Source organism: Bombus huntii, unplaced genomic scaffold (genome assembly GCF_024542735.1).
Source record: "Bombus huntii isolate Logan2020A unplaced genomic scaffold, iyBomHunt1.1 ctg00000060.1, whole genome shotgun sequence".
Taxonomy (NCBI): Eukaryota; Metazoa; Arthropoda; class Insecta; order Hymenoptera; family Apidae; genus Bombus; species Bombus huntii.
The window spans coordinates 392,639-413,965 of record NW_026099321.1 but is presented as its reverse complement, the minus strand read 5'-3'; the positions used below and the strand labels follow the sequence as shown (position 1 = coordinate 413,965).

The 21,327-nt window shown below is 37.4% G+C and overlaps 1 pseudogene; it reads right to left on the bottom strand.

The window, feature by feature from the left end:
* The window catches only part of LOC126875943 (organic cation transporter protein-like), a 25,117-nt pseudogene extending 3,790 nt beyond the window's left edge, over window positions 1–21,327 (bottom strand).

Below are 21,327 nucleotides of genomic sequence, written 5' to 3'. Positions count from 1 at the left end.
TATAATTCAAAACAGAATAACTTACACAATAATCGAGAGTGTCCTCGCAAATATTCCTCTTCGTATTTTCTGTATACTTAATATTCTTTTAAATATTAATAAAGAATATTGGTTGAAGACAGAATTTGAAGAAGTTGTCAGTATACAAAGGATCATTGGTGTTACCTGTATAACGAGATTTTGTAAACATTCGTTTCATTTAGAAACGAAGCTATAGTGTAGTATCGCAAACCTGTAAATAATTACAGACAATAGAAAAGTTACATTTCCTTCGCAAAAAAACGAAACGGAGGAAAATATATCGAAAATCTATCTTGTTTCCGTGATTCGTAAGATCACAAGAAGAATCCATGGCCGACAAGGAACATAATTTTTCTACAAATTAAACCAACTTAAAAAAACGTATTTCAATAACAGATAATATTAGTCGTAAATTAAAAAAGAGGTTGAGTAATTTTCGGATCGTAGAAATACGATGTCGTTAACAGAAATTTCGATTCACTTATCAGATAAATAATGTAAGGTCCCAAAATGTGGGCGATATAACCGATGATATGGATCAAAGACACGCCCTGAGCTCTCACCACAGTCGGCGGCATTTCCGCTGCATATTGGAAACCAATATTCGCGGCGATATTCACCCCAAGACGCGCTATAATCGCCATGGCAACCATTGTCGAACCTTGAATAAGTTGAGAAATATGTAAATGCCACGATCGCCGCATTCCACGCACGATACATACACCCGATGCGCGCATGGTCCAATTAAAAATTAAATGTCATTCCTGTCGAGTATGTGACGTTGAGAAATAAATGTCAATCGTTAATGGAATAGGATTTAAAGGCGAAAAAGAAAAAGAAAAGAAGAGAAGAAGAATATTTGTATAAAAAAATTTTATAAGATTCGATTATTATTAATACTAAGTAAAATGACCGGATTGTATAATTGTAAATTCTCTATAATACGATTTTACATAATACGGGTCTATATTATTATGTCGTTCAAGTCTGTTGTCTATAAACGATAAAAGAGAATTCGAAGGAAAGTTTTGTTGCAAGATGAGGAAATAAAAATAGTAAATTGTTTTATAACTACAACGTTCTATTCTAAATACGGATTAAAAAATGTCTATTTTCCACTCCTTAATGTCCTTGAAAACACGGATATCCCCTAACGCTATCGCTTATCTCCTTACTATCTAACAAAAACATTATTCTTGCATCAAGCACGAGCTTTCATTTCTCAATCTCCCAAAGCTTTCACTGGAGAAGCTTCAGAAAAGCGCTTTTTAAAACGACCGTCGATCGATAAAACCGGATTTTTTCTATAAAATTCACCCCCGCTTTCTCACTGCTATTCACACGTTCCTGCTATTTTATTGAATAATATCGATTGACAAGTCATTTATCAAGAAATAAAAAAAAAAAAAAGAAAAAATGTTACCAGAAGGGATAGCGATGGCAACGAAGGAGAAAATGCCACAGAGGAACACCGATGCGAAACCCATCCATCGTCTGCCCCATCTGTCAAGGAAAAGGGCGAGTAGAACAGCGGCCGGAAGTTCCGTGAGGGACGCTAAAGAGAACGACGTGAAAACGTCGGGGTCCAGAAGTTTCATGTTCCAAACGTGGCCGTCGAACACCCACACCATCAGCAACCTAGAAAAAAATCAGCCGAGTCATACATAAATCACGCTGGACTTCAAGATCGTTTATTAATCCTTCGCATACTCGTTCCCTCGCGTTTGACGTTTATCGATGCTAATTATATACTTAAGCAGATTCTTAATGACCCACATAAAATGCCCCATATACTCTCTTAATGTTCATTCGAGTAGTTTGTATCTAGTTTATGGTAATTTGTGTCTATTTTAATACTGGTTTTATAAAGACAGGGAAGTAGCGTCGAGGCTGATTGGTAACTTGGTTGAATTAACGGTATAATATAATTGGAATATCGTGAGGCTGAGAGTTAAGAACATATTCTTAGTTAATTTTATTTTAGGAAATGCAGGAAGATTCAGAATTATCATAGTATTAAAAACAAAGAAAATATAAGAAACGTAAAGGAAGTATAAAATTGAATACCTTTCCTATCTACAGGGTGGTTGGTAACTGGTGATACAAGCGGAAAGCGGGTGTCGTACGCGAAAAAAGAAGTCGAAAATATATGTCGGGTTATGGTTAGAATTTTGTAACAACTCTTCACGTGAATTAGCCATTGTTTCACAAAGCCGAGATTATATTTACACGTATATACAGGACTATCACAAAGCTTAACAAATAATAAGTCTAATGAATAATAAGTTTAACGAATGATAAAATTAGTGAATAATAAATTGTATGAATAATAAGTTTAATGAACACTATTAACAATGTCTTTGGGTTCAAACGAATCCACAGTCAACGGGATAACTCTTCACTAAACGTAAACTAATCTTAGGCGCAAAATACGATTGTTGAAAATGCTCGATGTATCACTCTCCAAAGCAATCACACGAATGCCAGCCTCGTGGAATTTTTCTCGCTGTACGATTGCATTTGTTTTCTATACCCGTTTGGAAGCATCGAGAAGGTTCCAAACGCCGTTGCTAGGCAGTTTCTGCCTGAAGTTTGATTATTAATACAACGTATGTCCTATTGTATCGACACCTCCGAGGCAACATCACACGTGGCTAGGCCCGACATATAGAATAGAATTTTTTTTTAATTTTTCCGAGCGAAAATTCAAAGTCGATTTTCTCGAAAACAAAACCTCAAACGAAAAATTTTTATTCTATATCTTCGACTTCTTTTTTCGCGTAGAATCACCCCCTTTCCGCTTGTACCATCAGTTACCAACCACCCTGTATATCTTTTCGTATATGATTGTAAATTTCTCTGGTGTCTTAGTTTTTTCTAAAATAATATTGTAATCATTGCTGAGAATTTACAAGTAAAAAGTTCTAGCTGTGTAGTTTGTTCGATTGATGTTGGAAAGGTTAACTTACCAATAAATGATGAGCATGATAGTGATACGACCAAGTCGTGGCAGCTTGAAGAGATGTAGGACAGTGTATTGATTATGCGATTGATCCTTCTCATTCATCGCCTTGCAACTTTTCTCAAATTCGTCGAATATTTCTTGCTTCACCTCTTTACCGTTCACTTTAGCGAAGTTTTTCAGCATCTCGATCGCTTTGTCCACCCTGCCACTGGTTATGTACCAACTACGGAAGTATATGAAATACGCAAACGTTATAAAAGCCTGTAAGAAATTTTCAAAATTATCACTTTCACCAACCTTTTGTATCGACAAACTTTTTGTGCAAATTTGAATAGAGCTGTCTAGTTACGCATCAATCATTTATTTTGCACAGCTAAAAATGTGATGGCTTATCGAGAGAAAGATGTTGACCTTGAGATGTTTTATTTACGAGACAGAGGAATCGATGTAATAACCGATCCCAAGATAGTATGTATTGTTGGATAAAATATTACCCAATTTAATTCAGCTATAATTTTGGAATTTTTATGGTCCGGTCTCAAAGGACTTTTGATGTTTTAAGAGAAACTTTAACGTAAAAGAAATTTCTTATATTTCTTTGAGGATTATTTTTAAAGAATTTTCCGATGATACGAAGATACAAAAATAATCCAAAGGACGAGGTAAGATTAAATGTCTACTATACTATCGTATACTAATTTACTTACGAAATTTCTTTGTATTATATTTTTATAATGAAAAAGAAATTGGAATTAAACTACCGTGCACTTTCAGGAACAATCCATGGTCCTACAAACGCAACCACCATAGGACACGCGGTGACCATGCTGAGAATCCTCCAATTTGAGATCCAATATGCGATCCAAGGCAGAAGACTCGAGGCTGCCGCGAAATAAAGTCCAAACGACATGTTCGCTACCAGAGTTCGATATTTCGGACCGACATATTCGATCACTGAAAGAATAATTCGTGATATCGTTATTGTATTACATCGTTATAGAAATCTTCCCAAATGTTTCGTCAATTTCGTTTCTTCATTTGATATAATAATATTGTTTCCTTATTTCCTTTAGGTTTGTCCTTTCTTCGTTTTTTACCAATCTAATTTCAAATATTCAGACTTATTTGTAGATTTTATAAATCATTAACATCGACAATGTAAGATCGTTTTGAATTAAAAAGAATTTTAAAAGGAACACTGCTTTCATCTCAATATCGAACGGAGAGTGCCTCAGTAATCGTGGTATAACCGAAGATTATTCTCCATAGGGAAATAGGTCACTCGAAAGATACAATTTCATACCAGAAAAGTATACAGAATTAAGTATCCTGTCGTTTAAAATAAAATATCTTAAAGTATCCCTAGACACATGTAATTTTAATACCAAACTAGATATACAATTACACAACAAATTTCAAATTACGAGATATAATTCCAAAATATAAAGTTTCAGTAAAATCATTTACCATTAAATATCTTAAAATTGATATCGTAAAATTCGAATAAAAATTTGACTTAAGAAAAAACAAACCGACATAGGGCAATAAACATTTATTCAAACACGTCATAAATAGTTAATCGTTACGTAAAACGGGACCGATACCGGTGCCTCATTATTAGGTCATAAATTATAGTTTTCCTATTCTCAACAGCTTTTTCTCTCTTATAATTTTCTCGATGACTCACCGATAATGAAAAGCACGTTGAAGCAGTTATCGAACGAGGTACCGACGACTAATCTCGCCAGACAGAAGCTCCAGAAGCTGTTGCAAAACGCAGTGCCGACAGACGCGATGAAACCAACCGCGTTACACGCAACCAACGCCGGAATTCTGCCACAATGGTCGGCTATGTAACCGAATATTAAGCCTCCAAGAATGCTGCCGACGAAGAAGGCCGATTGTGCTGCTGAGCCGAGGAATGCGTGGTCGCATACCCATTCCAGCTGAAACAGAAAAGGGGGATGTTTTATGATTGCGGCTAGTTATGAAAAAACACCGCGTGGTTGGAAAATCGATAGAAGGTGAAGAGAATAAGGAAGACGACGAAAGGACGAGTAATAAATTCCGTAGTTTTTTAATATCATCAGAATTGAGAACCTGAGTCGTAGGTTAGTTAATTGTAGTCTTTTGGTAATATTTTTAGTAATAAAATAGTAGAGGTTGTTTGCATAATTCTTGGATATGATTAGAGAATTTGTCATAGTGGAAGGAATATAAATTTGTTAAGTAGAAGATAGTATCTCCCGATTTAAGCAGGACTTTTTAGTAATAAAATAGCAGAAATAGAAATTAGAAATAATAATAATAACAATAAATATTCGATAAAAATTTCTTGAGTCGTAAGAAGTTACCAAATGCGTATTTATACGTTCAATTCGAAATATCTGTCTATTGTGCAGTTGTAACTTTCACTTTCCGATTTATGCGATATTATATAAACGGATTCATGTTCGTGATTTCATACGCCGAGACGTACAAATAATTAAGGATGACAAGGTTAATTTTATGTTCCGCTATAAACGAGCTCTGTTAAGATGCAAACAGCATAACAAGTAATTACACCTACGTCTAAGTTCGTGCAACCAACAAGGACTTCTTTTATAATGACTGCATTATATGCTATCGTCAGCAGCTTTACGAAAGACCGTAAATATTTATAGAACGACGGCATGGTTTTATTGGCCAGGATGGGTCTGCCTCTCTGATACCACTCTCCAATATGTCGGTATAGTTCACATTGTACATGTTACATCGCGAAAACGAAGTCGCACCTTCCGCCAGCAATTCCTCACTCGACGCTGGAGGGATCGATAGTGCAATCCTACATAAAACAAGAATACGTTACATTAACGGTGATGAAATTTGCAAGAAGTATTTTTAAGAATACTAATTTTCGTTTGATTTTCTTATCTTTTTTTAAATAACCAAGGAAAAATGACAGCAAATGGTAGAGAGAGGGAGAGAAATGGGAAAAATTTTTTTTTTTTTTTTTTTTTTTTATTTATTTGTTGAAATTACAATCAATTCTCGCGTTGAGAATTTTCAGTAATTTTTCTGGCGTGGCGCAGTGACATGGCTGTTTATTTACAATAAGTTAATACTTATTATAGATAGTTATAATTTATGATCTATAAGTATTATAAGTATTATAAGTAAGTGCATATGCTTGATTTGGATAATTAAATGAATCTAACGTTTAGGTCTAGCGGGTAGTGCCTCTTCAGCCTGCGAATCTGGTCCGTCGTATCGAGTAGTCCAGTGATTAGGGGGTTTCGGTGTTTGTTGATTCTTTTGCTGTATCTGTTGCTATATTTTGCTATTTCCTCTTTGACGGTGGGTATCTTGAGGTCGCGGTGTATTGTTTCATTGGTTACATACCAAGGTGCGTCAATTAGGGATCTTAGCGTTTTCGATTGAAAGCGTTGGAGTATTTCGATGTTGGAGTTACTTGCTGTTCCCCATAGTTGGATTCCGTAGGTCCAGACAGGTTTTATTACGGTCTTGTAGAGGGTAATTTTATTCTGTAAGTTTAGTTTGGAGCGTCGGCCCGTGAGCCAGTAGAGTTTTTTTAGTTTGTCCTTTAGTTGCTTCCTTTTATCTGAGATGTGTGTCTTCCACGTTAGTCTCCTGTCCAGGGTCATGCCCAGGTATCGGACTGTGTCCCTGCTAGGAACTGTTGCATTGTTGATGGTGACCTGGGGGCAGGTTTGTTTTCGGAGCGTGAAGGTTACATGTGAGGATTTCTTTTCGTTGACTTTGAAGCCCCATTTGTGAAACCACTTTTCCATGGAGTCGAGACTTCGCTGGAGAGTGGATGAGGCTATTACCGGGTCTGCGTGGGAAGCTAATAGCGCTGTGTCGTCTGCAAATGTCGCTATTGTTATATCGTCTGATATAGGTAGGTCGGCAGTGTAGATGGAGTACAGTAGGGGACCGAGGACACTACCTTGGGGTATGCCGGCTTCTATTGGGAATGTTGCGGAAGTGGCGTCTAGGTATTTAACCATGAATTGTCTATTGGTTAGGTATGATTTTAGGATGGAGAAGTAGGGGTGGGGTAGGATCTTTTTAAGTTTGTATAGTAGCCCTTCATGCCATACTTTATCGAATGCCTGTTGGATGTCTAGGAAAACCGCTGAGCAATATTCTTTCTTTTCAAGTGTTTGGCTGATCGTATGAGTTAAGCGGTGGATTTGCTCTACTGTAGAATGATGTTTTCGGAAGCCGAATTGGTGATCTGGGAGTGTTTTCAAGTTCTCTAGGATTGGAAGGAGTCGGTTCGTGAGCATCTTCTCGAATAGTTTGGACAGGGTAGGTAAAAGACTGATTGGGCGATAGGAGCAGGTTTCGTGTATCGGTTTACCGGGTTTAGGGATGAGGGTAATCAATGAGATTTTCCAAGCCTTAGGATAGTGTTCCAGGCGAAGGATAGCATTAAAAATCGATGTGATGAGTGCTATCCCTTTTGTGGGAAGTTCCTTGATTGCTCTATTGCCTATTAGGTCGTGTCCTGCTGCTTTCTTGGGGTTTAGGCGACTGATTGTTTCTATAGTCTCAGCAGAGGAGAAGGGTTCGATAGGAGGGGACATTTGGAAGGGGGTGTGTAGGTATTCAGTAACGTCCGCGGCGGCTTGGGGGGAATGGGGTTTGAATACTTTTGTCAAGTGTTTTGCGAACAGGTCGGCTTTTTCGATTGGGCTTCGCGCCCATCCACCTTGCGGGCGGCGGATAGGTGGGATTATTTGTGGGGGGCGTGTGAGTTTCCTGGAGGCCTTCCATAGTGAGTAGTTGGTGTCGGCTGTGGGCGATAAGCTGGCGAGGTATTTATGGAAGCAGTCGTTGTTATAGTTTGTTAAGGTTCTGGTTAGCTTTCTAGTTGCGTTGTTAAGTTTTCGTTTGTCCTCCGGTGTTCTGTGGGTCTGCCATACTCTTCTTAGTCTGCGTTTTTCTGCTATTTTTTTTAATATGAATTGTGGATATTCTTGTTTGCTGTTGGTTGGCTTTGTCGGTGTGGAGAGGCGGATTGCGTTTATTATGCTCGTGTTTAAGTATTCCGTGGCTGCTTCGATATCTTCCTTTGTTTTTAGTGGGGTGAAGGCTGAGGTTGAGTGTGTAAAGACTTCTCTGAAGAGCTGCCAGTTGGTGTGTTGGTTGTGAATGGAGCCATTAGGTGTACTCTCGATGATTGTTGAACTGACTGTTGCTATCACGGGAGAATGATCAGAGGAGAGATCTGCCGAGGAGTTGATCTGGACGTGTCTTGATGGGATATTTTTAGTTATGAAGAAGTCGAGGAGGTCGGGTATTTTGTTTGTGTCAGTGGGCCAGTATGTGGGTTCGTATGTGGTGAGGTAGTTGAGGTTGTTGTTTATTATGCTGTTTAAGAGGTTTTTGCCTCTTGCTGTAACCAGTCTGCTGCCCCATTGGATGTGCTTGGCGTTATAGTCTCCTCCAACTATGAATCTGTTGCCCAGGGTGTCCAGGAAGTTATCAAAGTCTTCTTTGGCGATGGAGTGTCTGGGAGGGCAGTATACTGCTGAGGTGGTGATTGAGCCATGACAGTCTTCTATTGCTACGTTTGTTGCTTGGAGGTAGTCTTTCTGGAATGGTGGGAGTTCGTAGTGCTTAATGCTTGCTTTGATTATTATTCCGGTGCCACCGTGGGCCTTTCCGCTGGGGTGTTGAGTATGGTAGAATTTGTAACCATTTATTTTCAGGTAGCTCTTGTCGGTGAAGTGGGTTTCCGATACGAGCATTACGTCGATTTGCTGGTGTTTTAAGAAGAGTTCTAGTTCACGTTTGTGTTGCGCTAGACCGTTGGCGTTCCAGAGAGCTATGCGCCTTGGTTTTATTTTGAGTCGGGGCGTGCTAATTTTTCCACGATGAGTGTTAGTAGCGATAGCAAGTGATTTATTTGCTCCGATTGTTTCTCTATTAGCTTTTCGAGCCTTGAGGAGTTGTCTGCGTTTGGTGGGTTGGGGACACTGTTTTGGGGAAGGTTCCTTTGGCTGTTCGGGTTATTTTGGATGCCTTGTAATGCTTGGGCATAGGAGGTTGAGGTGGAGATGAAATTGGTAGGACTGGGTGTTTGGTTGGTTGAGGGGGTTGGGGTAGTCGAGAATTTCGGCGGGCTGGTTGTTTGGTTGGATACCTCTTTTGCTCTGAGCTTAGGGTACCTGTTCGTGTATAGTGTTTTATATGCTGGGCAGCCTTTGTAGTTGGCAGGGTGGTCCCCTTGGCAGTGGATGCATTTCGCTGGGGTTTCCGGTGATTTGGCGCACTGGTCAGTGGAGTGAGAGCCTGCGCATTTAACGCAGCGGAAAGTATGGTTGCAGTATTTCTGCGTATGACCGTACCTTTGGCACCTTTTGCACTGCACTATTTCTTTTTTCACGAGCGGTGGCTCGATCTTTACTATCGCGTTCATTAGGCGACTGACGCTGTATATTTCCTTATTATTCGGTTTTTGCTTAATGTCTAGGAAGAATAAGGATAACGGATCTTTCGAGACTCTATGCCTTATGTTACTTACGTTGATGACTTCGTGGCCGAGTTTTGAGAGTTCGTATTTTAGTTCGTCTATGTCTGCTGAGTGGTGTATGTTTCGTAGGACCACCTACGTGTGGAAGTTGGCGTTCAGGGTCCTGAGTGTCTTGGTGAGTTTTCTGTAAGCTTCTGGGTTCGTCGGTAGTATTTTCACCTTGTTGTTGCTTATCTTAAGGTTATATTCCTCCTTGCTGATATCTCTCTCTAGGGACTTGGTCATTGTCTGTATGTCAATGACGTCGTCTACAAATATTGGTGGGGGAGGGGGGATTCTCTGTGAAAGTTGGTTTGGTGGCGGTTCTACGATTTCCATGGCGTCGTTTGAGGATTCCAGTACGGCGAACCTGTTGTGTGTGTTTATTTGCGTTGCTGGTTCAATTTTCCTTTTTTTTGTAGTATTTGCGTCGTTAGTGCGGAGAGTTCTGCTGCACTTCTGCCACGGGGGGGGGGTAGCACGGGGTAGCTGCGAGTCTGCTCCGGAGAGCCTGGTCGCGGTTGCTGGGCCATCATCGAGCTAGTTAATTCGGAATGAACAACTAGTCGTGAGGCTGAGAGGCTAGTATTCGGGTTGGGGTTAGGTGCGTGGGATTTTCTTCTCCCTAGAGGGTAAGGGACACTTAGCTGCGTTCTCTTTCGACAGTTGGGCGACACGTGTTGTTTTCGAACTACGCTGGGCACTAGAGACACGTCTGCACGCTTCGGCACTCCACAGCGAACTGTAATGGGAAAAATAAGATGAAAATTCTACTCAAAAGTGCATAGTTTTTAATCCTAATCTTAAATTAGTCCAATTCCTTGAAACTTAATTCGAATCCTGTTTAAATAAAAAAAGTGACAAAAGTAATATACATAACAATATAAAAATCTATAATAATTTCTCTAATAAAGAATAACGACGATATCAGTAACAGTAATAACACATTATCTTTAATAGTGTTTACATTTCTGCATTTTAAAATTTTCTGTAAAAGTAAAATTCGCATAAAAATCCGCGGCCTACTTATTATTTATAAATCTGCTGTTTCAAAAAAAAAAAAAAAAAAAAAATCAAAAATGGGAAAAGTGAAAGAATAAAGTAACAGGAAAACAAAAGCACAAAATACAAAAGAGGAAAAGAGACAATGACCGTAAAAATAGGAACAAAGGCAAGAGCTGGAAGGACGATCGTCCCGTATCTATTGCACTCCGAGGCATTCGAATTGTGTTGGGATTTAATTACCGATCGCTGCACGTATCGGTGAGTCTATTTCCAGACAAATAAACGGTACGCGGGGAGATTCGAGAAATTGTGCGAAACGAACGATTTTCCTCGTTGACGGATCGTAGAAAACCAGATCTCGCATGCGTCGTCAAGAATGGTAACACGATTCGTTGGAATCGTGCCATCCAGACATCCTATCCTTTCGCCGGTAATTCCTTACGTTCTTGAAATAGAACACGTGAAAAAGACGTTGATAATAGTATAACTATGGAATCGCGATTTCCAACTATTTTTATCTCGTCGCAAACTGGTTACAGGTATTGTTACGTCGCGTAACATTCTACCTAGCCGAGGCCACACACCGCAGGCAATATGGCAACCAGATGTCTTCGGATACTCGCAGCGTATCCTCCATAGTTTCAAGGACCTTCCATAAATTTCATAGATTTCCTAGAAAAGGTCCTTCAAACGAAACAAACATCTGTTTCCGAGGAATTTCTAGAGACTATTGTCTACCACGGCTTAACAAGGGAAAGTTAGTTTTTCTCACGTACGCTGCAACTTTCCTCCCACTAACCACTTTCTCTCGAGGGCGGTTAAGACCCTTCGTCTAACCAATTAACGACGAAGCCTACTCCCTCACTCTCCTAACTCAAATCGTCACGAACAAATCCGATGGTCCCGTGCGCTAGACACACCCATCCTTAGCGTTCCTCCGACACATTATCGTCTCCCAAGACAGTACTGATTTTACATCCTTCGAACGGTCAACACCCGCAGATCAGTCACTCACTCATCTCGTACACACTCACCAGCGTAACTGCCTTTGTTATAAGTTGTTGGAATAAACGGTGAAATATAACTTACTACTGTGTCATATTCATTCAAACACCTCTGTTATCCTAACCGAAACAGGGGAACGACTACTTCGCGGCGTCGATTCACCGAATCGTAGCGAGAATTTACGCCTCTCGCTGACGCGTTTTCCTCGCGACCGCGTCTCTCCGCGAACGGTCGTAACAGGTATCTCCCCCACTCCCGTACGACACGATATTTACATATGCATTTACATATACAACGCAATACCTGGGTTTTCCTGATTCAATAAACACAGTTGTTTCGTGCAAGTTATCAGATATTATATTGTGGTTTTAAAGAAATAAATTGTCGCAATGCGATACGTTATCACAGCTGAGAAAATGGAAATCTCCGTGCAAGTGGAAGATTCTGTCGTCGAGAATATTTATTGCGACCTGCATGGAAAATAAACAGGCTTTCGAGAAGCCTGGTTTAAACTACGTGCACGTGACTTGAACAGATATGTACATGTTGGAATACAACGATATCAGTCGCATGCGGATAGAGTGTTTGATCGTACAGATTCTTCCATTCGTTGCCAACGCCATCCCCAACAGCGTGCGTTCGTGAGATGCACCACGGCAGTTGGCACGTGCATGCTTTTTCAAAAAGACGCCGGAAGAAGCGTGAGGATATGAATGGAACATTCTAGACGGGCACGTCGAGAAGCTACTAGAAGGTTCTGTGCCACATGTGACGCCACACAGACACCCACACAGGTCACACTCATTACTGCATAGAGAGTGGGGCTCTAAACCTTTTCAAGGGCCATGGGTCACTAAGCCAGTCTGTGAATAACTAGCCAACTGTCTACATTCCAGAACGCACATTTATAACTCTCGAAATAATTGTTTAATAAATATCACATTGTATTATTTCAACATAAACATTGTGTCTTCCACAGAATATTAATCCTAATTCCAAGATTCAATTCTAACAGTACATATGCATATAAATTGTCTCCTATAGAAGGTGGTTAATTCTAGACATCGAAAGGAACGTCTTTAATGAAAACATGTATTGATTTGTTATACGATCAACATGATTATTGACCATTTCGATCTGCCGGAGCTGAAAATGTCTATCGCGTAACAGGGTAAATTCGAACATAAAGAAACTATGTAGGATCGTTCGTTACGTATAACTCAATAATTCAAATAAGACAAATTGCACATAAAGTGTCACTTACTTTTGTTTGTCTGTGAGGTTCCATCGTTCGAGTTCCGGAACGGTACACCAGTGTTCAGCTGGCAATAGCGTGATGAAGAACTGCGTGAAGTAGAGGAACGCGTAGACGAAGGTGAAGGAGCATGATGAAAAGGAACCATTGGTAGCGGCTGGCCTCGCCAACGTACGGTAGTATGTCGTCGAAGGTTTCGATCTTCGGACGTTCGCCCTCCTCGGCTTTTACGGACTCCGTCATGACTGTCATTATCTCGATATCTGCGAATCAATGATCCTCGATCACCTACTTAACTCGAATTACACGTTACGAGGAAACTAAGTTCAAGGTGAATGGGGTATTATTAGGTCGTCGAATAAATTCGTGTTGCAATGCGTTCATACCTTTTTATGTGTTTTACGAATACAGATCGATAAACGATCAAGGTGATCGATCTTATGATATACAGTGGCTCACGGAAGTACTCGAACACTTTCATATCACGAAACGTTCTATAATTTCGTTAGCACTCTAACGAGATACGATTATCGAGATTATAATAGTAAAATTTGGAATCAATCTGAGATTGTATATTGAAGATATATATACATGAGACAATGTATATATATTTCGCAAATATATATGTTAAATGAAAAATTAATATGTATATAACACATGATGATGATTTTACTACGTACATCGTGGCTTATTATTCTTATTAATTTAGCGAATAATTGACTGCTCAAATACTCTGGTAATTTTTATATATAAAATAACAATAATATATGTTTCCAATAAATATATGAAATTTCTATATACACGTTTAGATCTGTTTCAAATTTTCTCAATGTAATTACGACGATCGTGTCTCACTTCAGTGTCAATGAAATCTCAAAGTGTCTCGTATAAAAATCACCAAAGGTTTGTTTAAGTGCCCGAGTACTTTCACGTGAGCGACTGTTGTTTTAGTAGCAAGTTCTCTTATGTCTATCTCTTCGTTACATTTAGCCGGATAATTTCTCATGTTTATCAACGTGTTATGATCTTTCTCTTATTAAGCGGAGGAATCTCTTCTTCGCTAAATTTTCTTAAACGGGTTCAAGGTGAGGTGAACCACATTGTTGAAATCAAGATGAAGAAGATGAAATCTAAAGTCGAGATGAAAGGAAGTAGATGTTTGTATTGTCTAGATATATTGCCATGCTACTTTTTGACACGATATAATCTTAGGTAAAGGCTAATTCAAGGTGATACAGAGTGTACTGGAAAAAGTGATTTGAATTTGCTAGAGAGGAAGAGAAAAGGAAAGATCCTTGAACATTTTTGCAAGGTTATTGCAAAATGGAGGATACTATCGAAGGCTTATTGCTGTCACTTGTACGTTCTAACTGGAGTGTCCTTTAAATAATTTGCTTCTTATTAGATCCTTTTTGCAAATAGGAAGATAATATTTTTGGGACGTGAGGATTGTTAAATAAAAATGTAATGTAATCAGATGTAAATTGTCATTGGAATAGAAGAGTTTGTTTAGAAGAAATGATCATGAAATACACAAAATGTATCGTGCGTAATGTGTAAATAATAATTAATTCTAAAGACAATTAATAAAAATTTTAAATAATAGAGCACCATACCTCCGGTTCCTGCTTATTTTGACACTGTGCAGAATGTCACACGATTGTTGCCTTTTTTTTTTAAAGATTATTCAGTTAAGAAACAAGCACCAATAAAAAAGCAATTATAGTTAATTATTAAAAAATCCAAGTAGGTATTACATAAATAAAATTATCAAGGAAGATATTTATCGTAAAGATTGTGTGCTTATGAAAGAAGTAAACGAAATTATTGTAGCGCCATAGTAATTTGTATGAATCTTTGAATCTTGTTTAAATAAAATTTTCGATAAAAATTTGATTCTATCAGTGAACGATTACTACAGTTAATTACTGGATAATTAAAACAAGTAAGTAAAATTATTGTTACAATAATCCCGACAAATTCGTGATATTATTCAACTAGAATCGTTAAGAAAAAATTCGACACCGTTAGCGAACGCCATTTTACTTTTACTTCACGAAGGCCAACGTTATAAACGTTGAATCAAGAGCAATCATTTTCAATATAAAATATACGCGCGAAAGCTTTTGCTCCCTTTGATAATTGAATCCTTAATTTGCCGCCAATTAAACTCTTTCCCAACCACCTTCGTCTTCTAAGAAACCTTTTATACCCCAAAGAGAAATCCCCTTTTGCACAAACTCGCTTTTTTTCAACCATCGTACAACACGATATGATATTTACACCGTGCAATTTACACGATTCAGATCTCAATCTTGCAAATCATTTCGAAAATAGATCGATGATTAAATCGATTATAAAATCGTCCCTGCAAGTTTTAATTGATTAATTATTTCTTTATTTGATGAAATATTATTTATTATTTAAATATCGTTAATTTACTGGCGTTCAATGAAATTTCTCGTAGAATTAAGTTCGTTTAAAATATTATTAATTTAATGACATTTTTTGTAAGATAATTGCGGTTAGATTTGATCTTTCACGAAATCTACGAGATGATCGCGTTCGATTAATCACCGATGTAGCGCATATGTAAAACAATTACAACAGTCCATACATAGATGTTTCATAAGTGTAGATGATTATTTATTACGGTTCTGTGTAATTAATGTTCGTTGCGATTACCACGAACTTAGATAAAAAAAAGAGTATTAATGACGAGAGAACCGGAAGTGACCAGTCCGTGACATAACTGTTATTTTCTAGGGGCTTGGTAACATTTGCATAAATTATTTCGCGTATACTGTAACGCACTTTACGTTACAACGGTATGCCGATGGACACGAGAAAAGAATTTTTCTGCCACAAATTGAATGGCATTTTTGGCGATAATGATTGTGTGGAATGATGATTACTTTAATTGAGATTCTAATCGAGATTCAAGTGATATATGAAGTTTGTACTTTCCAATAGGATACATTGAGAAAAATGTCTTCGAAAGAGAATATGCTATTTTTGAATACACCATTTTTTAATAAGTCTAACAAATTCTGGATCTTTTAATTCACAAGGTTGCAAATCTCCAAATTGTTCAGTCTGAATTTTCGAATCTTCTAATCTCACGATCTTCGAATTTTCTAATCTTCGAATCATTAAAAATCCTAATTTTCATAGAATTTTCAAGGAAGCTATAAAATAAAAATATAAAATATAAAATAAGAAAATTTGAAAAAGATACATAATGCGTTCGATCCAACACCATTTGCTCATAGTAAAAAAAAAAAAAAAAAGATAAAAGAAATTGTATGCAAAATAGGTAAACGTATTATAGTATTAGTCAATTATAGCAGATTGCTATCATTAATCAGTAATTATCCGAGTCGTAGCTGCATCTGTATATACATGAAGTATACAACACTAAAAATACATTTTCCTTAACAAAAATACTGAATAAACACATTCCTACGTAGCAACTAGTCAGCTGTGATAAATTGTTCGCTTTGAACAACGATCGACTAAGTTAGCATTGATTTCCGGATTGTGCGTAAAGCGTGCAATAAAACGAACACGTGTTTATCCCTAACGTTAAGCCAGGACCACCTAAATTAATACGAATTTTCCCATCAGGTACCGTCCTTATTCTGACAAAAAAATGCAAGCGATATTTGTGCATGTAAATAATTTGTCTGTGTGTATATATAATAACTTATATGAAACAAGTATTGCGATATTTCTCGTACATTGCTAGATATAATGATTTTAAATAATTCTGGCTCAAAAATTCGATTAAGAATTACATTGCAATTTCTAGAAAATTGTTACAACATTAAAAAAGCGAGATCCCTTAGAATATGGTATATCAAAAAAATCTTACAACCAATAATTTTACGATTAAAAAATGTAAGAAACCTCCCCAAAGTAATCGATCCGTGAAATTAATGAGAAACGTATGCTCCAGCAAAAGCTACGCGCGAATATTGAACACAGCTTCAAAACCGACCTTTTCCGATTGAAAACGCATAGCAGAGTAGCAATAACTCGTCCACCGACGCACCAATGAAAATGGAGGCTCGTAACGATCGTCATAACTCGAGTGACTTAACGATCTCAGGACGATCGTTATCGACCGATCGCTTCCGTTCCGGCCTGGACGTTTAACAACGAGGACAAGCGTGTGTCAAACGTTCTCGGTAACCGGTTACACAAAAGTGCGCACCTTGAACAACTATTACATCCCAGAACTAATTAATAAGAGCGATCATGGCTAGCATGGATACATATAGTTTGCATACGTGATTTTTCCCTGCGGGGCCAGTTTTCTCGCCTTCGAATCGATCAGGGAAGGCGATCGTGATCGCGATCGAGCCATTGAAATTCATTCGATGCACACGAGATACAGCATAGCGTTTTGATCTCGCGGAACTCGCACAAACTACAAAGTCAAACTTACAGACTCGTAACAATACAAAGTGGAACGATCGTTTGGTTTCACTTCCAACCGTAAGTCTTCCTATTGATTGGTGTTCTTCTTGGTCGTAAGGGAAAACGAAGAAAAGAAAGGAAAGAAATCTGTTATTAATATTGGAATACCATCGTTTTCGAGGAATTATCGTTCTATTTATTTATTTATAATGGCGTTATCGAGTTAATTGTTTCTTAATATGATACATTAAAACACTTATTGTAGTCGATAGAAACAGAAATTTTATTTAAGATTGCAATCCCAATTATCTGATTTTCCTGACGGACAATTTATATGGATCGATTGGAATTCATATAACAAGAGTTCACCAATTTTCTTCGCTACTCATCATTTTTCGTTCGCGTGATACGAGCTCATGTTCAAGTGAGTGCTTCAAATCGGTAAAAGTTCGATTAATTAATCGAGTTCTACCATATTTAACGCGAATAAGCTTTTGCATAATAAGCAACGAATGAAATAAAAATTTGTTGTAATACACAATGAGTAAGTTAGATTAATTATCGCTTTATATGATAAAAGTCCATGGTCCAGCGACAACATTGGAATTATTTTTTTCTTATTCATCTTGGAATTTATGATTGTTTACGGCGTTCTTTTTTGCGACAAATTGAGCTTATGGAAGTAATTTCTCTTCTAGAAAAATTGAACGCTAACGCCGTGTGCCAAGATAATGTGCAAGAACTAGTGTACAAAGAGTTAATCATTTTGGCTTCTGAAAGACTATATGAGTCACGGTTGTCCTATTTTTGTTGCTTAATTGCAGTGTTTGACCACCTGTTCTAGAATAGTGAGTTTACCTCTCACTGATCGGCATCGATTGGTATTTTGTAGTACAGTGCTTTGTTAGTCGATCGTGGCATTTAAACATACCAAGTTCATGGAGAAGAAGGCAGTTTTCTAAGTTTACGTTCTTTAGAAAAACATAATTTTATCATTAAAACGTCCGACCTTTTGATACCCATCTAAATATGTTATACATAGTCTCGATAAATATCACGATAATGGATAAGTATATATAGTCGCGTTTCTGTTCCAATAAAAGTGAACACTGATGCTATCGAAAACACTTGTATATTTTTAGAAATTCCAAAAACAACAAATCCGATGTCAGTGATTTTGTCTGATTTGCTAGTTTCTAGCGTTAAGATTGAATACACAGCTGGCAAATTTTCTATTTCAAAGATCTATTTAACTTTGTGATTAAACAGCTTTCTACAAAGTTTTGCGGATTTGTTAGTTATCTTCGAAAGAATAAGCAAGCTTTAAAGGACTTTGATCTAGTAAGTTTATTCCTCTTCAACCTTATACTTAATCATAAAGTAACGCTATAATTAGAAAATCAACATAAATGGATTTCTTCTGTCTAACCTTCTTTAAAATAATTAGCTGTTAAATGAGCCAGAGTTCTAGGAAATCTCTGATGCTGTTGATCTTCAACGAGATACAGATATCTGACAGATACTATCAAAATTCTATAGACGTCTATCCTTCAACTCTCAGCATACCAATGTTTATGCCATCATCGACGTTTCTTCACAAAGGGTCCTTAAAGAACTTTATGATTCTGTTACTCCTAAGTTACTTTGTACTGTTATTTTTTTGTCATAATAGTGCCTACTAGAAATGTTTACCTAGTATATAAGTTTCACTATTATTACCATTCTATCGTATGTTGTACTCGGAGTTAGTCACAGTTTCTCACAAACGTCTAACTTACTCTTAGTTATTCTGGCACAGACGCTGTGTTTCACTTACTGAAAAAATAAACAAAAAAAGCAAAATGATGTACGTAATATACTAAAACATTCTAAGATACCGTGGTAATTTTTCTATTTCTTGTGTAAATCATTTCAACTTGTTTTTTTAATGTTTTTATTCCTAATTGGTACACCGAAATGGATGTAGCAAATGTATATCACGGTATTATCCAAATAGCCTAATATCCGAACGTTCTATTATCCAAACACAATATTTCTTCGTAACGAATGCCCTTTTTCGTTTCAAATATGTACATACGTATGTCGTCAGTGTTCATACACAATGTACTCTTTCCTTGATTTGATTCATTGAATTGTGATTATACGAATTTGGTATGAAACTAGGAAGCGGTCTAACTATCGCAGGAAAATACGATGTAAACGAGAAAACTGGAAAGTGATGTAAGCGCAACAAAATTAGCAAAAATACACGATATTGGAGAAGCCAGAGTCACAGACATTAAAGGAAGAAAAACATAATTGAAAATTCTTCAAAGCACGTAGATTCCTCGAATGTTGGCAACGGTAGAAAGCCGCAAGTATTCTGATGTAATGAAATGTTTCACGTAGACGATAATAATGGCGATTTTATATAAATGAAAACAGCAGACGAAAACTCTAATAAAAAGATATCTTCTCATGCCGAAGCACTCGTGGCACTCGTAGAAGAACTCCGATAATTCGAAGTACGATAAAGAACGTAACTCTGTGTAGTTATTTACGTTGAAAAAATTATCTGATTATGGATTCATAAATATTTAAAGAATCTGTCGATTACTCTTAAACTGTATTTGGATAAATGAAATTTCGTCTTCCTATTATTTCAGAAAAGAGAGGCTCTACTACATTGTCTGCAGTATGTTTCTAATAATTAGTAAAATATCTGAACTAAATAAATGTAGACGTGAAAGTCACTGCACATCAGTATATTAAAGGTCAACACAAATACACTGACTGTCACATCACGAAGACATTTTAAAGAACTAATAAGGACAAAATTGTTTATTTAACAAGTCAAAATCTCGATCAATTAACGGACCACCATTATATCGTGATATTTAACGAAACTTCCAATCTTAAGAGCCATATATTATTATATTATAGCAGTGTTATAACAGTCATTGGCTCGGATTTTAATTAAATTGGTCGTGAAAGTGAGAAGAAGTAAAGAGACCGAGTAATCACGAAGAAAAGGTATGTATGTAACTTGATCGAAGCAAATACCAAACTTTTAGTTGTTATCTTCAACGATGGAAATTTGGTCATCTAAGTAGGTTATCGACGCAAGTGTTAATGAGAGATAAAACACGATTGGAGCAATGAAAGAACTTCATTTTCTTCCTTCTTCGCAAAATAGCAAATATACAGTAGCTCACATGAAAATATCTGAATATTTGTGCAAACATTTTGTAAATATATCATGTGTATTATGTTCGCGATCAATGAATATCGCAGTAGCTCCTATATGAGTTTTCAGATTGACTAAAAATTTGACTGACCTACAATAGTCATGTCTCATTCCGATACTAAAAAAATTTTTAAATATTTTATGTAACGCATACAATAAAGATACGTAAGTTATCTATGCTAAATGCTGAAATACTTATAGAAGTCCTTTATGGATATAGTAGATATTATAATATGTGTGTTAGGCGAAACATTTTGAAGTTTAATTATCACCGTAATGAGACACGGCTAAGATAACACAGGTACGGTTATATCGAACAAGTTTTTCCCGATATACTTCATAATGTTCCGTGTAACAGATAACATACATTATACACCAAAGCCTTTTACGACCAGCGTTCAAATACTTTCACGACGAACCACTGTACCAAAATTCAAGTCTCACGCGACACATCGATACGAATGATCGGTGCAAACAAACGTTTACCTTTTCCACGATCGTCCGAGAGCAACGCGAAACTTCACTAGGCGTATCACAAATCTCGTCGTGGTTTTGTTTCTAAAACGAGAAACTCTCTGCAGAAGTCACAGAAATAAAATGAAATCTAGCTTCTTCACTTTTGTCCGACTCGATAAGTCGATTTCGAACAAACTTTACTCTTTTCTTCTTCTTCTTCTTCCGGATGTCTTTTCACTGTTTCAACAGGATAAAACGGAAATGGGAAAAATAACAAAAGAAATCGCGGATCGCAACGACTCTCGTGATCCTGTGATCCAAGTCCAGGACACGTGCTCGATCTCGATCGTCACAATGATCTTGGGTGCACGGATCCTCGATTTTTCGGACGCCGCGCTACATCGTCGTTTAAAAGGGGGCACGCACCGACTGTTCGCCGCGTGGACAAT